The sequence below is a fragment of the Mercenaria mercenaria genome, chromosome 6, assembly GCF_021730395.1.
Source record: "Mercenaria mercenaria strain notata chromosome 6, MADL_Memer_1, whole genome shotgun sequence".
NCBI classification, from domain to species: Eukaryota; Metazoa; Mollusca; class Bivalvia; order Venerida; family Veneridae; genus Mercenaria; species Mercenaria mercenaria.
This window is the reverse complement of record NC_069366.1, coordinates 24,367,452-24,382,773: the sequence shown is the minus strand read 5'-3', so window position 1 is coordinate 24,382,773 and position 15,322 is coordinate 24,367,452. Positions and strand designations below refer to the sequence as shown.

Below are 15,322 nucleotides of genomic sequence, written 5' to 3'. Positions count from 1 at the left end.
CATATTCCTCCATGGCAGCAGGAAAATTTTCGTTGCCGTGGCGGCCCGGGTTCAGTTCCCAACTCTGGCATCTTTTTTTCTTGATTGAGCAAATTAAAGATTGTTTTGAAATAAAAACTCTTATTTAAATGGTCATTATATGGCCAAACTTCAATTTTAAAGAAAGATCGTTTTTAGCCAAAATTTGTAGGTCAGTGCCTTTAATTAGAGAAGGTTTATTAATCAAATCACACAATTGGTCAAAACAATAACCGGCGGTCATTACATTTGGTAACTTTCATGATATACTTTAATCATAGTTTTGCACTGTCTACATTATTTCACGAGAGGCCTCCATAGCCGGATGGTAAAGGTTCGAAACCTCACATGAGATGTTTGAATTCTTCATGCTCATAAACCGTCCAGGTGGCTTATATATGGAATGTCGGCGATTTTAACCTGATGTCATACCATGCCTGGAACAATGCCTAGAGGTGCACCTTGGGTCTTCCTCTACCATTAAATGCCACTGCATGATCAAACTGTGACAGTGTGACTATATCCCAACTACATACCCCCAACAAATACCAAAAACAAAACATAAAAAGTTCAAAAATATCTAATAAAACAATACTTAATTATTGACTACTTCATCTGTCAAATTCAGAATTTGGTCAAATGTGGCTTTAATCTATACTTATGAACTTTGTGGGAGACATTGAAAGAAGGGAAATGTTTAATTATTTACAAATATATAATCTATTAGCTAAACAGGAAATTTTAATGATATACATGTACTGTCTATTATTGGTTCTGTAAAAAATTCATGTTACTAAATATATCTATATTAATTGACCACAGAAATCTATCTAACATTTCTTAAACAGTTCTAATGATAATATGATAGAAGCATAAACTCCTGTCATATTGTCCATAACAATGAAAGTAATAAAAATATTTTGGAGGGTGTAAATGTTAAGATTTAATGTCAGCTATTCAGCAACCATAAATGCTTGAGCATACTTCTGCAGGGAATTTACAATGTGGTAAAGGCTTTACTTTCTTTCATTTCTAGAGAAAAATCAAACATCTGGTACACAGGTGATTTGAAATACAGTCTAACCTGTACTAACGGTCACCTCCGATCAGCGGTCACCTCCGTTCAGCGGCCATTTTATGACGCCCCCGACGGATTTTCCTCTATTTCGTCACTTTTTTCAGCGGCCACCTGCCGTCCGCGGCCAGCGGCCACCGAAATTGCCTCCCGACCGCCGTATTTGACTCCTTTCAGCGGCCAGTTTTCTTCCAAAACCAATTATTTTTAGGCAATAATCGCAGAAGATACCCGATTTTGAGAAGCACGTGGTTGCTAAGTTTCGCGTGACTTCACCACAAGAACGACAAAATGACATGAGCTTCTCAATTAAAACTGATAACCAAAGGTGTAATCCCCTTTTGTTATGATCAAATGGCCAGTAATTATCGGTAATTAGCGTGTCACCTCGTGTCAATTTTTTTAAGGGAAGCTACTCTCGGCGCTTATTATCTACGCTAATTCTAAGATTGCCGTTACGTTCCGTAAAAGATAGAGTGGTTTATATTTTTTTCGAACACAATTAATTTCGTATAAATTTATTAGTATTTTGATGACAGAAGTATAAAAAAGTATAAAAAAATCACAAATATTATGCTACAAATTAGTTATCGAGTATTATCTTTAACCGAGGTCAAACTGTGAAGGTTGTTAATAAAACCCGGTCCGGCCCGGCCCGGACCAAACCACGGAAATAGCCGATTCTGATTGTACGGAAACCACCGGAAACTTACGGACGGAAGGCTAATATAATTACGATTGAATGGTGATACCGTCATCTTAATCAAGGCAAATTTATGAGTATTTTATTTCATTATTACAAAAGTAGAAGCAAAGTATTTAATATTGATGATACGTATGTTTGATGAAGTATTGCACTTAATATAAGCAAAGACCTAAAATAACAAGATATTTGAATCACACTCAATCAAAGAAGTAATACGTTCGGCAGTCACGGCGATGTGTCATTTTGTGTACCGGACAGACACGATATAGCAGTTTGCAGGAATACTTTCAACAGAACTTGACAGGCTAGTTAATGGAACGTCGTTATTTCACACCTAAAGATGTGACACTATGTTGTGTAGTACGACGAAGGGGTCTATAACGTGCACTGGAAGTATTTATAAAATTTGTTTGCCCGACCAAGATAGCGTTTTAGCATATTAAGTATTAATTTAATAGAAATATCTTGCCTTAGGGAACATATAAATATAAACACTCTTATATTAAGTTTGTCAAAGATTTGCATTGATAAGTACACATTTTGCGAAAATTAACTAGAAATATAAGTTTATGAAATTATTATTATACTCCTTTTGCCTATCTCGGTTGCGCAACCAAGACAGATCGAAAATAGATGAACTTCGAAGCTATGCGCTGATTTCATACTTGCCATTTGTTTCAGGTTGTTGAGGTATTCAAATTTGAATATAAAACTATAAATTATATCTAAAGCTAAAAAAATAGTCCACTTTTTACATTTTTTCATATTAAAGGGAGGCAATTACAAAATTTCATAAAAAGTGTCAAAGTAAACATTTCCAGAAGAGCTATAACTCTGTGTAATAGGTCTTTGTTCCTGAAATACAAGAAAACTGAAAAAAATATCATAAAATGTTGCTCAAATGATAAATCATATGATTTAGCTTTAAACAAAAACGGGTGATATGTATCATGATACCTGGAGTTACAGTAAGTTGTAGAAATGAATAAACTGTAGTATAGAATATGAAAGAGCGGTCGCAAAGTTTTGACCCGGACCCCGCACCCCCCCCCCCCCCCCCCCCCCCCCCCCCCCCCCCCCCCCACCCCTCGAAACATGCCCGCTCAGCGCTCAGTCTGTTTAAAACAAAACAATAAAAAAACCGGTAAATATCTAATATGGATAAATGGGAGGGTAGTGATAGCAATGAACTTTCGTGTTTTAACAATTTACTGCTAACGTTATTTTTATTTTTAGATTATTTATTTTTTTTATTTCTCTTTCTTTTATATTTGAAATAATACTAGCATATCTTTTTAACACAGAATTAAAAAAAACCCGGTCTGGTCGGACTACGAACTTTTTCAGCTTATGCTTATACAACTATTCACACGATGGTAACTTTTTTGTTTTTAAAATGGATTACAAATGTGTGCAATTCAGATGTTAAATTATTATACCCCTCACAATGTCCAATGCAATTTTCCCACTAGTTTAACTTGAATAATATATCATATTTACAAGTGTTTTTATATCTCGTGCGCAAAATCGTTATTTTCAACTTCTGCGCAACTAATCATATTATACAATAATTGCCTTTTGGTGAGGTCGATATGAGCCGCGCCATGTGAAAACCAACATCTGCACAGTCTGGTCAGGATCCATGCTGTTTGCTAACGGTTTCTGTAATCGCAATAGACAATGTTGGTTTTCTCATGGCGTGGCTCATATGTGGATTTATCGGCCTGATAAAAGCAATATCAACCTCGGGCGAATTTATCGACTTGATATCGGTATACAGGTCGATAAATCCACATATCGATCACACATAAAAGGCGACAATTGTTTTATTATTAAATCCAGCCTACTCATAAGTATAAACATTAGATACAAATGTCTGCAGCCTTAGGTCATCTTTGAAATTCGTAGTTAATTGTATACGACGTCGCACTGTTTTAACGTAATAACGTGTGGGCGTCACAGCTGGAGGTCAATATGTGTGTTTGACTCCGCCTTCGAGAAAATACTCTCCAACTTTTTATCGTTGAACATTTGACTGCATCTAGAAAAATGGAAAGGACTATAAATATTGATTTAATGATAAAAATAATTATTCTTATATCCCATGCGCAACAACGCTATTTTGTTTTTCTGCGCATGCGATATTACATTTTCATGTCCCCCTATGAGAGATCGATACTTTCGTACTGATTACAAGACGATGCGCTAATTTATACATAGGATTAAATTACTTTATCTTGTGTTCATAGATGTGTAAACCCGGCCTATTTTTCTTTTCTGCTTTTGAATGATTTGTTCTACATGCAACATTTTGAAAACATTTTTTTTTCAAATATTAAACTGAAACTATCACCATCGGATTGGAAATTAACTAACTACTAACTACTAAGAAAATGAGTGCTCTCATTATATGTTCCGTAGTTATCGCCGTTTTCAGAATGTTACCGCTGCTGATTTTGTTGAAGTATGCCAATAAATACAGCGATATGTAACCTCAAGACTATACTTATCAAAAGTCTTTTTATACAGCAAAGTCGCGACAATCTAAATGCTTACTAGTAAAGCCTCCTTAATTTTGTCTTCATTATTTGGTAAGTAATAACTTTTTTAACGTTAAATAAACCATTTCATTTATTTTCCGGTATAATAAAATAAATAATGTATTCCTGAGAGGGTGATCCCTCGAAATAACTCTATCCGTGACTAATATTTTTCAATGCGACAATTGTAAGTTACTGTAGAGAAAGAGTTTAGTATTCAAAATGTAAATGTATAATAAAATGTTGACGAAAATGGGCTTAAAATCCTAAAAAGCCACAACAGGAAATAATTCTTCCCGGCTAATTCTGACTTTTAAGTTGGTCGGGACTTTGATATGCACAGTCAAAATTTTTCTAGCACTGCAGCATGAAAATGAACCTGGTAGTCATTTTATAATTTTATTTCATTCAAAAACATTTCAGGAACATTTTCAGAAAATAAAAGATACATACTGAGCGGCGAACGATCAGTAAAATGTTTAATAAGAAGTACTATATTATGTTTTTCATAACGCCGCTTTTGTGTGTAACATGTATTCAGGTATACACCTCGTAACAATAAAGATCGGAAAGAAATCGAAAATGGCTAACAAAATAAGAATATAATTAAAATGAAATTTATGCTGTTGTAAACTTTTTTTTGGTGATTAACTTATTTTTCCCTCAGATACAAACATTTGTATATGTAAAAATTGAGGGTGCAATACCTGCGCGTGAAAATAGGGTAGGAGAAAATTAAGACAATACCGCGAAAACGAAGGAGACCCCTGTTTATCTTTCGCTCATATTACAATTCAATTTTTTTTTTATCATAATTGTATTTGTAAAAAAAACACACACTACTTAGCCATTCCATTTGAAAACATATAGGTTTCAATGGGCCTGTTACACCAAATGAAACATAATTACCGTTTGGATATATTGGACAACCTCAAAAATAAATTAATCTCCGTAAAAACAGAAACGTCACAACTATTATATATTTAGGGTTGAGGGCTAAAATGTGATTTCTCGACGCGATTTGCGTAAGAAGTACGAATTTTACCTTTTCAATACAATGTTTTATCGGGTGATTTGTTTGTTTTTGGGTTTAACGCCGTTTTTCAACAGTATTTCAGTCATGTAACGGCGGGCAGTTAACCTTTCAAGTGTTCCTGGATTCTGTACCAGTACAAACCTGTTCTCCCCAAGTAACTGCCAACTTTCCCACTCGAATTATCAGTGGTGGAGGACTAATGATTTCAGACACAATGTCGTTTATCAAATAGTCACGTAGAACATACGCCCCGCCCGAGGATCCCTCTTACCTACTGAGCTAAGCGGGCGGGCCCTTTTATCGGGTGAAGATCAACTTTTACTATTATTTAAACAAGTTATGAAGGATACAACTTGTTTTTTGGAAAACCCGCTCATTACACTTTCTTTACCGTAAAGTTGAAAACATGTGTAAGGTTAAAACTTTTCTGAGATGCTTTATGGATTTGGCCACACATGGGCAGTTTAACAAACCATTTTAGCTGGAGAATTACACTCAGATCTCTCGTAAAAAACTGCAAACTATCGTGCAATTACTCTGTATATAAAAAAGAGCAACATTTTAATTTGCATAATTACAATAGGTTTGGTTCTACCAATGAAAAATTCACAAAACGTAGGGTCTCAGAATGCGACAGCATTAAAGCTGCTCAATATAGATCCAAGTACAGTTCACTTCCGGTGTGGTCACGTGACTATAGTAAAGTAAGCAATGTTAGAGTAAATCGTCTGCAGTACACTGTGATACTGATAAATTTACAAAAAATCTTAATGAAGAAATTTGTCAGATTTGAAGAAACAACATCCATACAAAGTTTTATTTTGCTTTTTTCCAGACTTATTTGTAAATTATGATTAGCGGGCTCAAACGATTCTTCTGTTGTTATGTATCAAAAATGCTGAGCACTAGCAAACTGACTGAAAGGGCATTCTGTATACAATAATATATCAAATCAACCTAAATAAATTGCTAAGTTTTGAAAGATATGTCTAACCATTGAAGTTTAATCTTGAAGCATCTAATTGCATAATCTGAAAGTATAGAGCATTGGTAAATATCAAAACGAACCTTAACAAGTTACTTGGTCTTTTTCACGAAACAGTGTGAATCGTTCTATATATTGAGTGCAGTTAAATGGTAATTTTGTTCCCATTTAAAAGATTTCTTTTTTCGCGTCGAGTTTTGGTTCACCAACTAATGTCAAATACACTCGATGACTGCTTCCTGGAAACTAACCAGTACTCACACCGAAAGAAAGGACTGCTGGAGTCACGGTCAAAATCCCTGACAGGATTCAACCCCGCGACCTCCGGATTACGAGACATCTGTACAAAAATGAAAAAAGGTAAAATTTGTATCTCGATTCTACTCTATATAGTTTTGAACTAATTTGAATATAACTTAAGTTAGTCAGTTTATTCAGAGATTACTTGCAAACTTGAAAAAAACAATGTTAAAACATCATAGCAACCTGCCGAATACGAAATCGGTTATCGAAAGTGCAAAGACTATGCCACAAACTGCAATGTACCACAATATATTCAATTTGTGACTTTCATCGTACATCAATTCAGTCGACAAAGTTCCAGAGATACTCAGAATATTGCGTGAACAAACCTATCTCAGTATGTTTCTATATATTTATACAGGAATGTTTTGAAAATATGGGATACCGTGTGTAAAACTTTTCAATATTCAACGCTGCATTCTTCGTGCGTAATCAGTATCCCGACCTATCCTAAATTTTTTACATGACCCCAGGAGGGTCTAATACGTATCACTTGTTCCAGATGACCCTAAATGTTTTATGGTCTTTGAGATTTTTTAAAAACTTTTTAATAAAAAGTTTTAAAAAACTGCTCATTCTATTCTTTAAAAAAGTGTCAGTGATATTAGAAATTATTCGTATTCATTTTTTTTTAACCGGACACAAAGAATTATTTAGGCTTTAGAAATGCACAGGTGAAACAAAAATTCTTTGAGGCCCGAGAGGAATTCCTTTCTTCGAAAGATAACAACTTTTTGGACATACGTGATTATAAAATAGTATATAATGATAACGATACAAAATTTCGGGAAATAATTAGAAGGCTCGTCAAAACAACGCTATATATATAATGTATAACGACTTCCTGTGCACAAGTTTACGAATTATATTAAGACGTTTTTGCAACCAGAAAGAACACGCAGTCTTAACCCATTCATCAAAGAAGTTCCTCGCGGGCATGATAAAGTTCAGTGTTTTTTACTAAATTCTAAATGTGTAAGTTGATATCGACACGATATCATTCGTAATTATATTAGCCTTCCGTCCGTAAGTTTCTGTAATAATGAAATAAAATACTCATAAATTTGCCTTGATTAAGATGATGGTATCACCATTCATTCGTAATTATATTAGCCTTCCGTCCGTAAGTTTCCGGTGGTTTCCGTACAATCGGAATCGGCTATTTCCGTGGTTTGGTCCGGGCCGGGCCGGGCCGGGTTTTATTAATAACCTTCACAGTTTGACCTCGGTTAAAGATAATACTCGATAACTAATTTGTAGCATAATATTTGTGATTTTTTTTATACTTTTTTATACTTCTGTCATCAAAATACTAATAAATTTATACGAAATTAATTGTGTTCGAAAAAAATATAAACCACTCTATCTTTTACGGAACGTAACGGCAATCTTAGAATTAGCGTAGATAATAAGCGCCGAGAGTAGCTTCCCTTACCAAAATGGCGAAAATGGTAAACAAACTCTTTTGAAGTTGGAAAATTGTCTGTAACAATTTTTGTAGTAAAAAAAACCATGCCGGAGTGTCAGATTGCTAAGAAGACCATTCGTATTGCGAAGGCAAATGCACGTCATTGTATCCTGGTAAAATAATAATGGAAAACCCAAAAAGAAATGGGCCTAAAGACTATAGACTGGTCAGATGTCTGAAAAATACATATACTGGCTGCACCTCCGATCAGCGGTCACCTGGCTTAAGCGGTCAAATTGTCTGCTTCCCTTAGCTGGCTGCTTAAGACAGGTTAGACTGTAGTTCAATTAATCTTGTTGCCAGTCAGTTTAGGGTGGCTATTGACTGTCAGGTGGTACTAATCGCTCTTCATGACATTATATAACCCCAGAATCGCATTTTATAAGTCTGTTGAGATGAGCCTAGAGAGAAAATGGTTTTCTTAGAAAATATCAGTGTCCGTATGAAGAAAGAATAAACTATTACAGATGACTTGATCTCAACAGACTTTGTAAGTCTAGGAATACTGAGAAAACCTCGTTTTGAAGATGAAAGCCAAATAAATGCAATTTCAGATGGTATGAGAAAACCAACATAGTGGGTATGCGACCAGCAAGGATCCAGACCAGCCTGTGCATCCGCGCAGTCTGGTCAGGATCCATGCTGTTCGCTAACGGTTTCTCTAATTGTAATAGGCTTTGAAAGCGAACAGCATGGATCCTGATAGGAATAGCAGAAGCTACAACCCCGAGTGTTACAACTGTCATGAGCCCAAAAGATCAGCCATAGGTCAAAATGAAAAACAAAATGGGCAAAAGAAAATTGTTTTATGTCCAATTAAAGAAAGGCCAATGTGGCCTAACTGCATGCCCTGTCGACTGCCCTGTTGCAGGTTGCAACGAACAAGTTTATAATACCTTTCATTCTTTCCATCGACATTGGGATAATAAATATTGTAACACCATTATGATCTACCAGTGTCCTAATTGTAACAAAACGTCTACAAGAAAGGACAATATAATTAGACACCAATCAAAGATACATAGTATGAAATCTGATGTAGAAGGAACTTTCACCAACAACACCAGGTTTATGGATCCAAAGGGGGCCTTGCCATATAAATTCAATCATCGGGAGCATATGACACAGAAGAGGAAGGCATTATCTGAATCTGCGGTTAGAGATTTGTTGGTTCGTGGAGGCCAGGTTTGTCATGATCAGGAGGTGGTGGAGGCTGATGATGGACACTTCACGACAAAGTACAAGAAGTCAAAACAACATTGAATAATGAACTTTCTACTGAAGCATTTGTTTAAATAAAACTTTCAATGGAGTGAATTTAATTAAAAATCATTATTTAAATTTCAGTGTTTACATTTCAGTTTTCATTACTATTGAAGCAATACATATTATATTAGTAACAGCTTGATTACATAATTATATACTCACAATTTTCAAGATGATTTTTGATATTTTCTTTTCTTTTCTTTGACTAAATTAGATCTTAAGGTGAGGGGAATGTAACGGATATGCTTATTTTAGAAACAATTACTTACTATTTATTGTTACCATTTATTAAATAGTCATATTAGGCAGTTTTAAGGCCTAAAACAAAGAAATTTTAAGTCTGGCCTAATTCATGTTCAGTCAACTGGGACTTTCCTACCTATTTTTGTATCTTTACAGTGAAAAGTGCAGGCATTTCTTGCTTTTATCATTTTCTTCATTTTATTTGAATTAGTGGGCGCATTCAGCATACAAACCCTTGTAACTCTGACTGGGTCACCCGAGTTCACCTGAGTGACACAAGTAACAATTGTAGTCCGCATGCTTTATCGAGTAACTGAAAATGATGGAGAACGTTACCTATATGCTAACAGTTCAAAAGCTTCTGAGCTGTAACAATAATAAATGGTTGCTACTTTTGACACATAATGACTTCATTTTCCAAAATAAATAGCTGATCAGACGAGACAGTATCCCTCCTATCAGAAATTTTGCTGGATTAGTGGACTATATGTTTTATGTATGTGATATAGTGCTGTTAGTTGATAGCATTGCCGCTGCGTGTATCTTACATAATGTTTGCATTTTCAATGAAATAAATGATTTTTGTGAAGAACCTAATATAGATATATTTGATGACCATAATGAGGACAGAGATGAACTGGTACGACTTCTGTCAGAGTGAAAAATCAGACTGGATTATTATCAATCAACTTTTCAGATTCTGGGATCAAGTAACACTTGGAAAAAAATGTTCAGCCCATAATGTTTAATAGACTAGAAATTTCTATTTTATGTTAATTTATACTTTAAATTATTTCTGAAGCAAGAGCTACAACTTATATTAATCCTCTTATGTCTACACATGACTCTACTACCCCAAACTATTTCAAATTAAAAGGGTGTTTGGTAAAATTATTTCTTTTTTTTTTGTTTCATTGTTGTGACTGAAATTCATTTAAGAAAACAGTGGAGACCCTGATCACAAGACCTGTTTTGCGGTGTTCAATCTGCACTGTTTGCCATGAACCATTTATAGGACACTGTGCATAATAATCACTCTGGATGGTAACCATTGCTACGCAGGTGTGACAGAATCCATTTTCCACATTTGAGCTGAATGACAGGAACAGTTGCTGATACATTTACTATTTTCAACTACTTTTGTATATCTTGACAGGTGGTCGAATCCACAACCTTTAGCCAGGGACGTTGATATCACTTAGCCATGTACATTGAAGAAATATGTTACGAAAATGAATAACCTCAACTCTGCTGTCTTAATTCCCCCATGCTAATGAATTTCTTTCTTTCTTTTTTTAAAATGAAAATGTCTTTGTTTAAAATGACATAACTGAATTCACCATACTCCCAAATAGCACATAACAAACAGTATGGGTTTTTTTCAGACTTAGTACGTAGTTCAGCCATGAAATGTGCTAAAATGCTAGTTTGACTTTTAAAAGACCAAGTACCAGTTCTTGATGTTGTTCAATTGGGTTCAACACCATTTCTTTCCAACAATCTTATTGCCATATATGACTGACAGTCACTAATGGTAACAATGACTGACAATCACTAATGGTAACAAATGTTCACTCTCCTTGGCAAGCTTAGCAACCTAAGTGGCTTACCAGTACACTTTAATAAGGAACTGACAACTCTACATTCCTATGAACTGAGGTAGATTGCAAATGGCCACTGAAGGAATTTCTTCGCTAAAGGGATCAAACCCATGACCTTTAGACCGGCAGTACAGTGCATCAACTACTGAGCTAACTAGACAACAGTACCATATATGTCTGTAGAAAGAAGGTTTGTCGGCAAGCAGGGTGGGGGGAATTTTTTACTTATAACTTCAACATCAATGTGTGGCTTCTTCTGTGGATTATTTGAGCCGCGCCATGGGAAAACCAACATAGTGGGTATGTGACCAGCATGGATCCAGACCAGCCTGCGCATCCGCGCAGTCTGGTCAGGATCCATGCTGTTCGCTAATAGTTTCTCCAATTCCAATAGGCTTTAAAAGCGAACAGCATGGAGCCTGACCAGACTGCGCGGATGCGCAGGCTGGTCTGGATCCATGCTGGTCGCATACCCACTATGTTGGTTTTCTCATGGCATGGCTCATTTGTCCTTATCATGCATTATGTGTTCTTAAGCCTAGATGTTTTTCTCAAAGTTGTCCCTTGTGAACTTAGAAAGAAAACTTACAAGCTTTAAGAATCAGATCAAGAACCCTCAAAATATGCTTAACATGGATGTTGCTATAAGAAGCAGATTTCTCAACCTCTGTCCTATTCAACAGTATTTACAGATGAGGGCATTAATGCCAAAAGAGCATTTCATTGTTTATGTTACTTTGCATTTAGAAGAAAGTAAAAGGTTTTAAAAGAACAATTACAGCACACTCCACTATTCGAAGGCAATTGTCAGTATGAATGATTTTCGGTTCTAGAACTGAAATAATGATTCAAGGATTATTTGACTTGATTCTATGATCTCACTTTAAAACCCTCAGGCTGAATAGATATAAGAAGTTTTCAACCCAGTACTGACCTTAGTTTTGACAAGAGCAACTTGATGGTAAAATTTTAACCATCATTTTCTTACCAAAAAACGGGACATAACCTAGCCAAAATTAAAGTAAGTGTTATGGAACTTGATGTTTTCACCTTGCTAAACAACCCTGAATACATGTGAGAAATGTTAACCCAATCCCCCCATTAGTTTTGGAGATAGCAACTTGCATGCAAACACAACAATATCTACGCACAAGGAAGAGGGCATAACTTTTAAAATTAAGGTTATGGGTACTGATGCTTTGACCTTTCTTTACATCACTGGAGACATGTATTGAAGTTTCAGTCCAATATCTGCATTAGTTTCCGAGATAGTAACGTGCATGCAAAACTTTAACCAGCTTTTTATAAGCTTAAACAGTGGGGCATAACTTGGCCAAATTCAAGTAAGAGTTATGGAAGTTGATGCCATGTCCTTTACAACATTGAACACATGTGTGAAGTTCCAATCCAGTATCTGCATTAGTTTTTTTTTTTTTTAAACTTGCACACAAAACTTTAACCACAAAAAGGGGTCTGACTCAAGTAAGAGTTATGAGGCTTGTGATATGTTGATATGACCTTATTTTACAGAACCGAAGAAATATGTGAAGTTTTAACCAAACATCTGCATAAGTTTGATGTACTAACTTGCATGTAAAACTTAAAATTGCATTTTTAAGTCCAAAAGGGGTATAATTTTTTCAAAATACATATTAGAGTAATATGGGACTTGATAATCTGCGGTTAGTTAATGACTTTAAAAAGTAAAAATAGGTTTCAAAGCAATATGTCTATAAATGAGACCCATAAATTACGTAAGATTCGATCAAGAGTTATCTAACTTGATTATTTTGGTAGGTCTGATGACTGGAAAGACTTGTTTGAAGTTTCAATTCGATATCATATGTGGTTATTGAGATAAAGGCTTGATAGTAATTGCACACAAAAGTTTGCCAGTCTACCAATGACGCCATGTTTAAAGTAGTAGTGCATCTGGATAGGATCACCCGCCTTTCCCAGCTTCAGGAGGTGGGTAGAATTCGGGTGACACAACTACTATCGCCCGGGTTACACGAGTTATACTCGAGTAATACCCAGGGTGACTCGGGTTAGCTCGAGTATGTATGCCGAACGCGCCCAGTAAATATAAGAAGGGCAGTTCAATAAGCTCTCAAACAGCTACTTTTATTCTTTGGCATTTTGAAACTTTATTCAAGCATTTTTTAACCTGTATTAGTTATAAAATATAGTTAACTCAGGTAAGTTTTTTCAAAACAAGTATTTTTGCCATTCTCACAAAGTGACCTTTAAAGTGAAATTAGTAGCAAACTGTGGTAAATCAAATTCTCTTTTAGTCTGATCATGACCTGCTAAGCATAATGGGATGTTAAGAGTTTTATAGCTTTAAAACTTTTGCGTAAAACTTTATCAGCCTTGCGTAAAAAATTTAACTGCATAGCTGAAAAGATAAAAGTTCAATGATTCAGGAAATAGATGCATTAGTCTCATTCAAAACGAGGAATTGGCACAGGAGGGCTTTGTAATATTTTATGATAACTGAAACAAGTTATGAAAATTTAAGCAATAACTCAAATGGGTTATAAAATGCTATAACTTGAAACAGTTACACCCCTGACTGTTGATAAAATATAGTAAAACCTTATAAGTAAAATAAAGTATTTGTGTACTCTGAAATGGTTTTTCTTTTAGTTGCCAAACAAAATAGATTTAAATTTAATACAATAATAAACCTGGGTTAATTTAAATCAGGAATTGTGACCACTCTTCGTCTGTCTGTCTGTCTGTCCAATTAAATCCTGTTCAAGTTGATACGTTGGTCAGTCCTGTTACACTTGACGCAAAGTGACCAGTATTATTTTGAAATACCGGTAACTTTGTTTGTATAGTGCATGTCAAAAATGGCCAGTAAATGGTGGCTTCCATGGTGGAGAACATAAGAAAAAATATAGCATTTGGACAATGTTCTTAATATGGATTACTGGTACTGATGATAAACCTGGACAGATGATAAAGTCGACCACCTTGGAAATATTCGTTTGCAATCAGTTATTTATAAAATTGAACACACCATCTAATAGTTTCCACTTACAACACCAACTGGTGTAAATAAAAACAAAATTGGTAAATATTCTGTATAAATAAATGACTTATATTTATCTGTATAATAAATAATAAATATTCATACAAAATTACTGGGGAAGAGGGTGTATTTTGCGCATGCTCACTGTCGCCACATGAAGGCCTGCCATTGGGTCACTTTTCATTACTTGATCAGGAATGACTGTTGCAGCTTTTTGGGGGAAAGTTTCAATATAATACTACGAAGGAAATTTTGTAAATGACAAAGTGGTCGAATTTATCATCAGTCAACCTTTGTACAGTCCCCATTTTACAAACCCCTTTCAGGGCCTCATTTCATTTGAGTTTGCTAACTAAATATAAATTTGAATTATGTAAAGTTTTCAGCAAATGTTAAGCTTTATTTTGATACCGACCATTGATTACAGTACAAATTACAGAAATGAAAAAGTTACAGGTAAAAAACCTCATTTTCTGTTCGGGTTTATCATCAGTACCAGTATGTGAGAATTACTTGAACATTTAACAGCAATGAGTTATTAGTTGAATGCATTAGAAATAAAACTAAAACATAGCTAAGGTTTTTTCTTGACGTACGCGCGACGGCTTGGAACTGAGTCAATTTTCAGACTGGTTCGGAATAGGCGAGTTCACTGTATATATTCACACAAATTTTGTTTGCTGATAAGTATCGATATTTTTAGTAAACAACAGGTATCATCACTTATTCAGCAGGAAATCTATTACCGGACGGCTAAAACGCAGGCTAGGTGTCCGGTTACAGGACGGCTAGACACTTCCAACAATTTAAAGTAGCTACTGTTCAAAGTGTATGAAACGGTTTTATACAAATATTAGGAATTAATTCTACACGACGTTTGTTTACCTGTTCACCGATCTTTGTTTATATTAGCACCGGGCGAACAACTAATCTGGTTCCCTGTCCAATATTGGTTCCCATTAAATATTGGTTCCCATTTTTTCGAAGTTCGCAGGGAACCAGTCTAGAACAATTGCGGACAAAAACTACTAAATTATCATG

At 35.2% G+C, this 15,322-nt stretch overlaps 1 protein-coding gene across 2 annotated transcripts in view; it reads right to left on the bottom strand.

Moving 5' to 3' along the window:
• The window catches only part of LOC123549391 (F-box only protein 15-like), a 58,866-nt gene extending 43,544 nt beyond the window's left edge, over window positions 1–15,322 (bottom strand). The window contains exon 1 of one of the 2 annotated variants that reach the window (XM_045337436.2): window positions 15,167–15,322. The gene's annotated coding sequence lies outside the window, so the exon portion shown is untranslated. Of the gene's footprint in view, window positions 1–15,027; window positions 15,134–15,166 lie in introns of those variants that run through there. The other variant, XM_053545432.1, reaches the window with a different exon arrangement.